Raw genomic sequence first — 12042 nt, forward strand, 5'->3', positions numbered from 1 at the left:
ATTGGCTGCGCTGTGTCTTAGCTGTGGCATGCAGGGCCTTCAGTTGCAGCATGTGGGAAATAGTGCCCTGACCAGGGATTGAACGTGGCCCCCTGTGTTGGGAGCTCAGAGTCCTAGGCTCTGGATCAGCAGAGAATGCTGCGATCTCCTACTTAAAGCAAGGTTATTTATTTATTTTCGGCTTGCTGGGTCTTCGCTGCTGTGCGGGCTTGTCTCTGGCTGTCGGGCGTGGGGGCTGCTCTCTCATTTCAGTGCTGAACTTCTCCCTGTGGCGGCTGCTCTGGTTGGGAAGCAGAGACTCTAGGCTCTTGGGCTGCAGTAGTTGTGAACGGACTTAGTTGCTCCACGGCACGTGGGGTCTTCCCAGATCAGGGACTGAACCCGTGTCTCCTGCATTGGCAGGTGTATTCTTAACCACAGCACCACCAAGGGAGTCAGTCCCCTCCCCGCTTCCTGCCAACATCCCATTTAAAAAAAGACTATAAATCATCTGTTTAGTAAGTTTTCAGGAGTCTGAGCTCTGTGGTGAGTGTATGTGGTGTCGTTCTCCCAAAGGCACCTTGGCTTCAGATACTGGCTGAGCTCATGAGTCCAGTAAGCAGGGCAGGTCTGGTGGCTGAAGACAGTCTTGGCCTCTGGAGCTCTGCCCTCATCGACTCACCCAGGGTCCCCGAGCCCCGGCAGCCAAGCAGAGCCGCGCGCAGGTGGGGCTTGTACAGCCCTGGGGCCGCTGTGGTCAAGGTGGAGCATGCGGCGGAGGCAGCTGACTGTCCGTCCCGTGACTGCTGGTGTCCTGTCTGACCGTGCAGGGCAGTCACGGTGTCAGGTGGGGCCTGGCCGCTGTCCTGGGGACAGGATAGGACCTCAGAGAGCTCGCATCCCCACTCCCCATCTCCCAGCTCCGCTTCAGATCATGGCTTGTGGCTGCTGGCAGCTCCCTGGGCTGGGAGGCTGTGCAAAGCACCAGCCTCCTTGCTCAAGGTCAGCTGAGACCCCCAGCTCTGGGGTCACACATCATCTGTGCCACCATCCAGGTCATCCCACTTCTGTGAGGGAGGGCCTGTGTGGGGCTGTGGGTGATGGTGGGTTTGGAGGTATTGTGGGCTGGCTCCCGGAGTCAGCATTTTGAGGGGAGGGGAGCTGAGGGGAGGGAAAGGAGAAGGTTTGACCTGCTCAGCCTTCCAGGGGATTCCAGGCCCAGCTCTGGTGGGAGGTGCAGGTGAGAAGCCCCTGCAGGTTTCTGGATCCCCACCGTTCTTCAGTTGAAGCCCCTCGGCCTACACCACCCCTAACTCTCCCTCCCGTGGCCCCGGCCTGAAGCCACAGAAGATGGGGAGTTTACGTGGCTTCCCTTCCTGTAGGGAAACCAAGCCACAAACAAACGCGTTCCTTTAAGAAAGCATAGAAACCGGAAAATAATAGTGGGTGGTTATTCCTGACGCGGTTCATGTAGAGACGCTTCACAAACCTGGCAAATGGAGGGAACTGAGTGCCGTTGCCCCGAGTCCTGGACTTCGCACCCTCCGTCTCCCTCCCCGTGGCCCACTCTCCCCTTGGTGTCTTCTGGTGGCCGGGCAGACTTCAGCCTCCTGAGCCCCTTCTGGAAGGACAAGGCCAGGGCAGAGGTCATTCACAGAGGGGAGGGTGTGGTCGACCTTAAGAACCCCATTGCCCCCACTCTGTGTCGGAGCTCAGTTCCGGGTCTGAGCAAGCGTGGCTTCCTGGTGCTGTCCCCACCCTCACTCACCCAGGGTGGGGGGCTTTGTGTCCACCTTGTCCCCTCGTGCAGCCTGGTCACCCCGGGACCCGTGATGTGTGTGTATCTGCTCTGCTCACAGCGCACCCCGGGGCCCATCAGACTTCACTCATGACAGGGAAGTGTAAGGATGAACTATTCCATGGTTAAGAATTTCAGGGTTGCGACAGCATTGACCAGAGAGCACAGGCACAGGTACGAGGCCCATGCAGAGAGAAGCCGCGGTGTGGGCTTCAAGGGCCCTCCGTGTCGGGGTGGGATGGGGGCGGACAGGGATTTCCTGCAAACGCGGCTCCAGGCTCTGTTCTCAGCAGGGGTGACGACTGTGGGCACTGCCTGTCTGCGGAGGGGCCCTGGGGCTGCCCAGCTCAGCAGGAACGGCAGGGGTGGGAAGGGAGGTCGGCCTCCCTTAGCACCCCTGACCTCACACCCCCTCATCAGGGCAGCCCAGTGCCTAAACGGCCCCTTCCTCGTCTAGCTCTGAAGACCTGGAGGGTGTGGGGGCTGGAGGACATGCAGAAAACAAATTCTGTAATGCAATTATCCTTCTATTAAAGAAATAAAAAAGATTACAGAAAAAAACACAAAAGACAGAAAGATGGGGCTTGCATTCTCAGCCAGCCTCTGCCAGATTCCGCCTGTGCTTACCCATCAGAGCAAAATGCTGGTGCTCCCACCCCGTATCACAGATGAGAATAGAGACACAGAGAGGTTAAGCATCTTGCCCCAGCTCACAGAGCTGCTGGGGGCAGGGCTGAGAACTGGACCCCTGTGGTCGCATCTGGAGTCCAGATGCTGTGATGACCCTGAGGGAGCGGCAGAGACCAGATGGCCCATGCTGAGACAGGCGCGCGCACACACACACACGTGCACGTGGCCTTCACCTTTGCGGCTACAGAAGTCAGAGGAAACCAGAGGGCCACCAGGAGAGGCCAAAGGAGAGTCGGGGTCTATAAGGAGGAGAAGCCACACTTCCCAGGAGGCCTGGGAATCCCTTTCCTGGTGAGTCTGTCTCAACCCCTAGATTCCTCTCCCTGGACCCAGGAACTGACTGTCCAGTGACCTAACTGACTTGGCTCCAGAATTATGCCTTCCCAGGGGTTCAGCTACGACTGGACCCCACTACTGTCAGTGATAAGCGGGGAATAAGTACATAGTCTGGGCTTCAGATTTGTTTGGAGACAAAATTTATTAGAAGAGGAGACCTAAAAAACCACGAAGGCAATTGGCATGAACATCTCCAGAACACTTAAGAAACCCTCTGCTGTTTATCTACCTCCTCTCCTGTCACAAAAGTGGAAGGCCTACTTAACAAGTAATTCTGTGCTTACCACACTCTTTCTTTAAAATATTTATATATATATTTATTCGGCTGTGGTCTGTCTTAGTTGCAGCCTGTGGGAGCTCGTTCCCCAATCAGTTATTGAACGTGGGTCTCTGCATTGGAGTCTTGGCAACTGGACCACATGGGAAGTCACTTCTCTTACTCTTGTGGGCAGTAACGGGTCTCAGACCTCCTGTGAGGCCCCCTTAGAGCTGAGGCATGGGGTGGCTGCAGTAATCCTCCTGTGGCTAAGGTGTGGTTTGTTGGTCATGACTCACTCACACTCCCCGCAAACATAGGGCTTCTCCCCTGTGAGTGTCCTCTGGTGTCTGATGAGGACGGGCTTCTGACTGAACCTTCGCCCACACTCCCCGCAAACATAGGGCTTCTCCCAGTGTGTGTCCTCTGGTGTGTGATGAGAGGAGACTTCAGACTGAAGCTTCGCCCACACTCCCCGCAGACATAGGGCTTCTCCCCTGTGTGTGTCCTCTGGTGGGTGATGAGGACGGACTTGTGACTGAAGCTTCGCCCACACTCCCCGCAAACATAGGGCTTCTCCCCTGTGTGTGTCCTCTGGTGTGAGATGAGATTTGACCCGTGATGGAAGCTACGCCCACACTCCCCGCAAACATAGGGCTTCTCCCCTGTGTGTGTCCTCTTGTGTGAGATGAGATTTGACCCATGATGGAAGGTACGCCCACACTCCCCGCAAACAGGGCTTCTCCCCTGTGTGTGTCCTCTGGTGGGTGATGAGGACGGACTTCCGACTGAAGCTTCGCCCACACTCCCCGCAATCATAGGGCTTCTCCCCTGTGTGTGTCCTCTGGTGTCTGATGAAATCTGACTTCTGAATGAAGCTTCACCCACACTCCCCACAAACATAGGGCTTCTCCCCTGTGTGTGTCCTCTGGTGTCTGATGAGGGCTGACTTCTGACTGAAGCTTCGCCCACACTCCCTGCAAACATAGGGCTTCTCCCCTGTGTGTGTCCTCTCGTGTGTGCTGAGACTTGACCTGTCCTTGGAGCCTTGCCCACACTCTCCGTACGTGACCCTCATATTCCCCGAGACCCCTGCCCCCGTGAGCAATGTGCCTGTGTCCTCTGGATTCAGTTTCTTGCTTGTGCTGGGCTCTTCTGTCATTCTCTCATGCACCCCAGAACCCCCCATTTGTCCTCCGGGTGAGTAGGAAGAGGCCCTTGAAATCCTCTTCAGCCTTACGCTTTTCGGCAATTGTTGGGGCCTGTCCTTGGCCTCCTGCCCCTCAGGTTTGTCGCTCGGGCTGTGTGGATCTGAATATCGCTGATTTTGATTGCCTGGGCAGGGATCCTCTGGTTGGAGGAGGCCTCTTTCAGATGGTCTCAGGGGGGTCTGAGACGGGTGACTGCGTTGGGTGTGTTGGCTGAGGAATTTCTGACTGGAGGAGGCCAGAGAGCAGGAGGCACATGGGTGGATCTTGGGCTTCGGTTCTGCTGAAAGAGGAAGCTTTTGGTCAGGTAGCTGGTTTGCCATGGTCAAGCCCTCCCTAGTAATCATCTAAGTGTTGACAGTGCACGATTTGTCTCCCATCAAGTGTCTTTATAGTCCACTTTTCCCCTCCACTGTTGTTCTCTACATCTACAGAAATCCAGGAAGTTGGTGTCAGGGGCCTTTTCTCCATATCACCCAGATAGGGACCTTCCAGCAGTATCAGAGGCAGCATCTCTCCTGATAGAGGTGAATCTGCAGGGACTTTCCCTGCGGGTAAGTGTCTGAAATATCATGTCACAGTGGCCACAGGTATTTACCCTACTGAGAGATGAGGTAAGCCCTTCAGAAAGAACTGGGGCACTCATGGCATTTGGCCTCGATCCTGCACCCCAAGTCATAGAGGAAGGGGATGCCCGGGGGACCAAATGGTGAGGTGAGATTAGTGGACCAAGGCCTCATAGCCCCTTCTCCGTGAGTGGGCCAGCGGGGTCACTCACAGAGGTAGTCATCATCCTGGGGCTCGCTGACCTCTTGGTACTGCAATGAAGACCCAGTGCAGCCAAAACTAAATAAATAATTTTTAAAAATCTGGGAGAACAGAAATCCATGGATGGAGAATCATAGAACTATCTAAATTGTTTTCTCCAGTCTAGGCAGATTAACTCTTCTAAACTCTTTGAGCAGCAGAAGAGGAAGTGAGCTGCTCACTTCTATTTTATAATAACTTGACTTCATTTTATTTACCTGATGCCATCTCTGGTCAGTGAAATGTGGGAAAGATCATGGAGAATAAATAGTTCTCTCCAACCCTTTCCCAGAACCAAAATATAGAATTAGTTTAACCTTAGGGTAAGAAGATCACAGGTTTTGTTTTATATACATACATAAATAATGTATCTTGACATAATATGTTAATCATTTCCTCTTTGAAGAGATTTAATCCAATAACCAATGAGATTAGTATTAAATCTGTTTGGTGAATTTATTTCTAAGGTTTCTTTAACTGCCTTTCACTAAGAATGTTTAGCAAAACTAATTCTTTGTAAATAGGATGATAAATTTTAACCATAAAATTTTTGAGAATTACACTGGAAAACCTATACATTCATCTTCATTCAGGCTAATGTCAATATTCAGCCACAACCACTTCGGAATGCTGAAAATTATGTTTTCCCTCCTACTGGCTGAGATGTAGTTGAGACCTAAGCCCAGGCTGGTTTCAGGAAGACATCTCCAAATCCTCCTGGCCTCTCACCTTGCTGCCTTGGTGTCCATTCTTCATCAGAATCCTCAGTGTCATCTACCTGGGGCTTGATGACGTGCCTGCGGTGATGCATGAAATCCGGTCGAGTGGCTCTGAAACCTGGAAAGAAGCAAAACATTTGTTCTAAGAAGGAGAAACAAAGCATAGAAGCAATGGGAAGTGTCACAAAGTCAGGGAATCAGTAATATGGGCTGGGGGAATCTAGAATAAGGCAAGAAGTGAGCTCTGCACTGCAGGGTCAACCTCCCTTTGGTACAAAACTGTAAACATTTCCTTAGTCTGCACACAAAAGGGACCTGTGAGCAGATGAAGCCACCTAAGAGCGGGCCAAGTGAACACTGAGGGTGAAGACCTGTTTCATGTTTCCCAGGCTCACAGGCACCCAGCACTTCCTGTTACCTATAGCAATCAGCGCTTCGTAGTTTCTTTTCACATTCCTATATCGGATTTTTTCCCATTCTCCCATCTCTTCCCATTGTTCCTTGGAGAAGTATACGGAGATGTATTTGAAAGCATCTTTGGCCTAAGGAAAATAATAGATTTTATCAGTGATTTACTAATCTAAGTCAGACCTTAGAGCTGGGCCTTCTCCTCCACCTTTTGTGCAGGGAGTAGCCTGAAGCTACTGGATGGTCTGTGTGAGACAGGGATGAAGACTTTCCTTCCCGACTGTGTCCTGCTTAACTGAACAAACACTGAGCATTTTCCTAACTCTCCCTGGACACAGAGTAGTTGACGAAGCTAGTGTCCTGTTTTGTCCCACTCCACCACCCCATCTCAGACAGGACCAGGCATTCCCATCCTGTGTACGGTCACAGGGAAGTTCACTCAGCTGCCCAGGCAAGCAGTCTGTGGTGCTTCAGGGACCAGCGCCATGCCCTTCCTATAGAGCTGGCTTAGAGCCCAGCTTTGCCGCCTCCACCTCTCACCGTGGGCTTCCACTCTGTTCTCCTAGCATCTCCCTCAGTGCTCTCCTCTGGAGACCTGTTCGGCCTCATGGCCATTGGAGTGCTCAAGGCCAAGGTGCCTGTGGAAGAAGAAGGTGCTGAGATAGCCCAGACCAGTGTCCAGAGCCTGGTCTGTCTGCCTTGGGTGGAGTGTCCAGGGCAGGAAGGTGAGGGGAAAGTCAGGGTGAGGGTACTGGTGGGATGGGCGGATCCTGACTAGATGTGACAGATCAGCCTACTGTGAACTAGATTTGGTTTCTTTGGTTCCCCTACAATTCAGCCCCTCTGAGGGAAGGCACTGGGAGGGATGTGTCTGGGGTGACGGAGGGATTCTTGAGGAGACCTGGAAACCCCTAACTGCTGGACTGGGGTCAGGCTGAAATCAGTGCTCTGTTCCAGTGCAGCAGAAGGAATGTTTCTCCAAGAAGGGTTTTGAGGATCTCCTCCTGGGGACTCAGAAAAATCTGGGCATAACGTAGGTTCTACGTCTAAGGGACAAGTCGCTCGGCTTGAGGAGATCTGGGTCCCACGGGCTGAAGTAACTGGGGTCCTCAGACAGTGGAGACTGGGGATCTTTTGTCTGATGTAGAATGCGCAGGGTGAGAAATCTTGGGATCTGTGAGGGTGAGGAAATCGGGGATTTCTTATTAAGGGACTTTAGGTCTCCGACAGGCTGGACAGTTAGGGTCTTGAGGAGGAAGAGTTTTAAGGGCTCCCAGGCGGAGGGATTCAGGGTCTGCGAGGGTGAGGAAATTTGGTCTCTCTGCGGGCGGTATTTTTAGGGTGCCTCAGGCAGAGGGGAACTGGGCTTAATCTAGGTATTTGAGGGTCGCAGCACTAGGGGATTCACAGTTTCTGTGGGTGGAAGGGACTTGTAATCCCTGAAGCTAACGAGACTCAAGCCCCCTTCAGATTAGGACTCAGGTTACTCAAAGTTGACAGGATTTCGGGCCTCCCACCCTGGAATTTGAAGCCATCAGGCTAAGGGTTTACGAGGGCTGAGCAGGACGCGTTCCCGTCATCCTCCCCGCTGTCCTGCCGCGCTGCCCACCCTGTCCCCAGGAGAGCTAGAGGTTCAGCGAAGTCCAGTCCTTCCGCGCTGAGGTGAAGTGAAGGGCCAGCAGCCTGCCTGTACCCTGTCAGGCACAAGCGACCAATCGGCGTTGTGACTAAGGCAGTCTGGCCAATAGGCGCCCGGAGGGTGGGGAGCGTGATGGAGGCCCCGCCCCACCGCTCGGGGATTGGCTGCTCTGTGGGCGTGTCTGTCAAGCCTCCAGCGCGCAGGCGCATCTTGGCTGGTTTCTTAGTTTTCAGGCCTGGCCTCTTAGGCATGGATCCTCAAGTGGGCGGGTTGTCCTCAGGCTGAATGTTTCTTTCCAGTGCCCTCAACTGGTATATCGGCTCCACCAGACTGTAACTGGGCTCCCGGAGTGTATCCTAGGCCCACCTGTGCCCTACCCTATCAAATCCAGTTTTGTCAAGAACTCTTTGTGGTGAGTACTGCATTATTCAAGGGAAACGGTGTAATTAACTATATTCTGATGAGACACAAGATAAACACCGTGTGGTCAAAGATTTAAACACAACGCGCGGAATAAGGATGTTAGAAAAAACTTGGAGGATTTTTAACCGAAAGTGGAAGTGGCACTGATGAGCCATCAGTGTATATAATGTACGTTCAGAAATGAGGTATAAGTAAAACCTCAAAGCCTTGCAAGTGTTTTCTGTAAGCCGAGGCATAGATCTGGAGGACTGTGGATCCACTGAGCTGAGTTTGCCTGACACCTACTGGCTGCACAAGATAAAATAGGGACACTGTTTCTGGCCCTTAGGTAGCTTTGCTCACAGAAAAATAATGTGATTTCCATGTATTGGAAGCAAAGCGACTGGCTGTAGAATTAGTATCAAGTGGTGGTTGGGAGTCTGGATGGAGAAATGTTACCGGAAAAGTGAGTTTACCTCTTGGTGGGTGTAGAACCAGAAGGTACAACCCAGCCAAAGCTCATGGAAAGGAAAAGTGTATTATTTGCAGAACTACGAATAACACCATGGAGCTTTCCAGAGCAGGGTCTTTGTAAACCACAAAGTTGGGTAAGCTTTAATCTATGAGTATAGGCTTGTTCTGGCTTCTGTGTTGACTCAGATGGTAAACAATCTCTGCATAGCAGAAAACCTGGGTTCAACCCCTAAGTGAGGAAGATTCTAAGAGGAGGGCGGGGCAGACCACTCCAGAATTGTTGCCTGGAGAATCCCATGGACAGAAGAGGCTGGTGGTCCATGGGGTTGCAAAGAGTCAGACATGAGTGAGTGACTAACACTTTAATTCTACAGGCATGTTCATTAAGGGTCTTGGGCTGTGGGAGACTCCAAGCTTCAGTCGATTGAAGTCTTGAGAATCAGAACCAGTCACCATCAGCATGCCTTACATTCCAGCTGGTCTGGTATACACATAGCTATCTATTCTTGATATAGATATAGATACCTATTCTTCTTCATATTCTTTGCCTTATCAGTTCAATTCAGTCACTCAGTCATGTCTCACTCATTGCATCCCCATGGACTGTAGCACGCCAGGCCTCCCTGTCTATCGGTAACTCCCGGAGTTTACTCAAACTCGTGTCCACTGAGTCAGCGATGCCATCCAACCTTCTCATCCTGTCATCCCCTTCTCCTCCTGCCCTTAATCTTTCTCAGCATCAGGGTCTTTTCAAATGAGGCAGTTCTTCATATCAGGTGGCCAAAGCATTGGGGTTTCAGCTTCAACACCAGTATTTCCAATGAACACTCAGGTCTGATCTCGTTTAGAATGGACTGGTTGGATCCCCTTGCAGTCCAAGGGACTCTCGAGTCTTCTCCAACACCACAGTTCAAAAGCATCCATTCTTCCGCACTCAGCTTTCTTCACAGTCCAACTCTCCCATCCATACATGACCACTGGAAAAACCATAGCCTTGACTAGACAGACCTTTGTTAGCAAAGTAACATCTCAGCTTTTTAAAATACTGTCTAGGTTGGTAATAACGTTTCTTCCAAGGAGTAAGTGACTTTTAATTTCATGGCTGCAGTCACCATCTGCAGTGATTTTGGAGCCCCCCAAAATAAAGTCAGCCACTGTTTCCCCATCTATTTTCCATGAAGTGATGGGACCAGATGCCATGATCTTAGTTTTCTGAATGTTGAGCTTTAAGCCAACATTTTCACTCTCGTCTTTCACTTTCATCAGGAGGCTCTTTATTTCTTCTTCACTTTCTGCCATAAGGGTTGTGCCATCTGCATTGCTGATATTTCTCTCGGCAATCTTGAATTCAGCTTGTGCTTCATCCAGCGCGGTATTTCTCATGATGTACTCTGCATAGAAGTTAAATAAGGAGGGTGACAATATATAGCTTTGATATGCTCCTTTCCCAATTTGGAACCAGTCTGCTGTTTCATGTCTGGTTCTGACTGTTGCTTCTTGACCTGCATACAGATTTCTCAAGAGGCAGGTCAGGTGGTCTGGTAGTCCCATCTTTTGGGAATTTTCCACAGTTTATTGTGAACCCACACAGTCAAAGGCTTTGGCATAGTCTATAAAGCAGAGATAGATTTTTTTTCTGGAACTCTCTTGCTTTTTCAATGATCCAGTGGATGATGGCAATTTAATCTCTGGTTTCTCTGCCTTTTCTAAAACCACCTTGAAGATCTGGATGTTCACAGTTCATGTATTGGTCAAGCCTGGCTTGGAGAATTTTGAGCATTATTTTGCTAGTGTATGAGATGAGTGCAATTGTGCAGTAGTTTGAGCATTCTTTGGCATTGCCTTTCTTTGGGATTGGAATGAAAACTGACCTTTTCCAGTCCTGTGGCCACTGCTGAGTTTTCCAAATTTGCTGACAGATTGAGTGCAGCACTTTCACAGCATCATCTTTTAGGATCTGAAATAGCTCAACTGGAATTCCATCTCCTCTACTAGCTTTGTTTGCAGTGATGTTTCCTAAGGCCCACTTGACTTCACATTCCAGGATGTCTGGCTCTAGGTGAGTGATCACACCATCATGACTGTCTGGTTCACGAAGATCATTTTTGTACAGTTCTTCTGTGTTTTCTTGCCACCCCTTCTTAATATCTTCTGCTTCTGTTAGGACCATACAATTGATGTCCTTTACTGAGCCCATCTTTGCATGAAATGTTCTCATAAGCATAAGTTTTAAGGTTGCTATTGCAGGGAATGGCCACAAGGCATCAGGACTTTTTCATGCCCAGTTGTGATTCCCTTCTTTAGTGAAAACATTCAAGTTTTAACTCCAGACTGTAGTTCAATATGGAATGTAGCTGAAGCAACACCCAAAAGCTTGTGTGTTCTTTCTGAACATTCTTATTTGTTTATTTTAATATTTTTTTAATTTACTGGCAGTGCCATGTGGCATGTGGGAATTTTAGTTCCCTGACCAAGTGTCGAACCCTTGCCCCCTGCATTAGAAGCATAGAATCTTCACCACTGGACTGCGGGAAGTCCCCCTAAGCATTATTTTTTTAAAGTAACCTTTATTTCATATTGTAGTAACATTGATGTACCATGTGTTGTTGGTGGCAGGTGAACTGAATGTATTTTCTGTTTTGTTGTTGCCCAGTTGTAGAGTCAGATCTTTTTGTAGGAGCGTTCCTTTTTCTACAGGCCCTGTTATACTGGTAAGACATCTATTTGTATATACATAAGTGTACATAAATGTAAATATCTAGGTACATAGATATGTAAATGTCCAGAGAGAGATATAAATGTCTACGTATGTAGATATACAAATGTCTATATGCCTAGGAATATACATTCTAGGTACATAGATGTATAAATACCTTGGTTCATAGAGGCATAAATATCTATACACATAGACATATAAATATATATGTACATATAGACATAACTATCTATGGAAAACAGAAAAGGAGACACAGATGTACAGAACAGAATTTTGGACTCTGTGGGAGAAGGCGAGGGTGGGATGTTTTGAGAGAACAGCATCAAAACATGTATATTATCTAGGGTGAAACAGATCACCAGCCCAGGTTGGATGCATGAGACAAGTGCTCGGGCCTGGTGCACTGGGAAGACCCAGAGGGAGCGGGTAGAGAGGAAGGTCGGAGAGGGGAACGGGATGGGAAATACATGCAAAACCATGGCTGATTCATGTCAATGTATGACAAAAATCACTACAATATTGTAGAGTAATAGCCTCCAACTAATAAAAAAAAAAAATTTCAATTTGTTTTAAACCATGGGCCCCACCCAAACCCAATGAATCAGAAAAT

The 12042-nt window shown here is 49.6% G+C and overlaps 1 pseudogene; it reads right to left on the minus strand.

Moving 5' to 3' along the window:
• The window catches only part of LOC122439403, an 81616-nt pseudogene that overhangs the window by 34406 nt on the left and 35168 nt on the right, over positions 1 to 12042 (minus strand).

The sequence above is a fragment of the Cervus canadensis genome, chromosome 4 (assembly GCF_019320065.1).
Source record: "Cervus canadensis isolate Bull #8, Minnesota chromosome 4, ASM1932006v1, whole genome shotgun sequence".
In the NCBI taxonomy this organism is placed as follows: domain Eukaryota; kingdom Metazoa; phylum Chordata; class Mammalia; order Artiodactyla; family Cervidae; genus Cervus; species Cervus canadensis.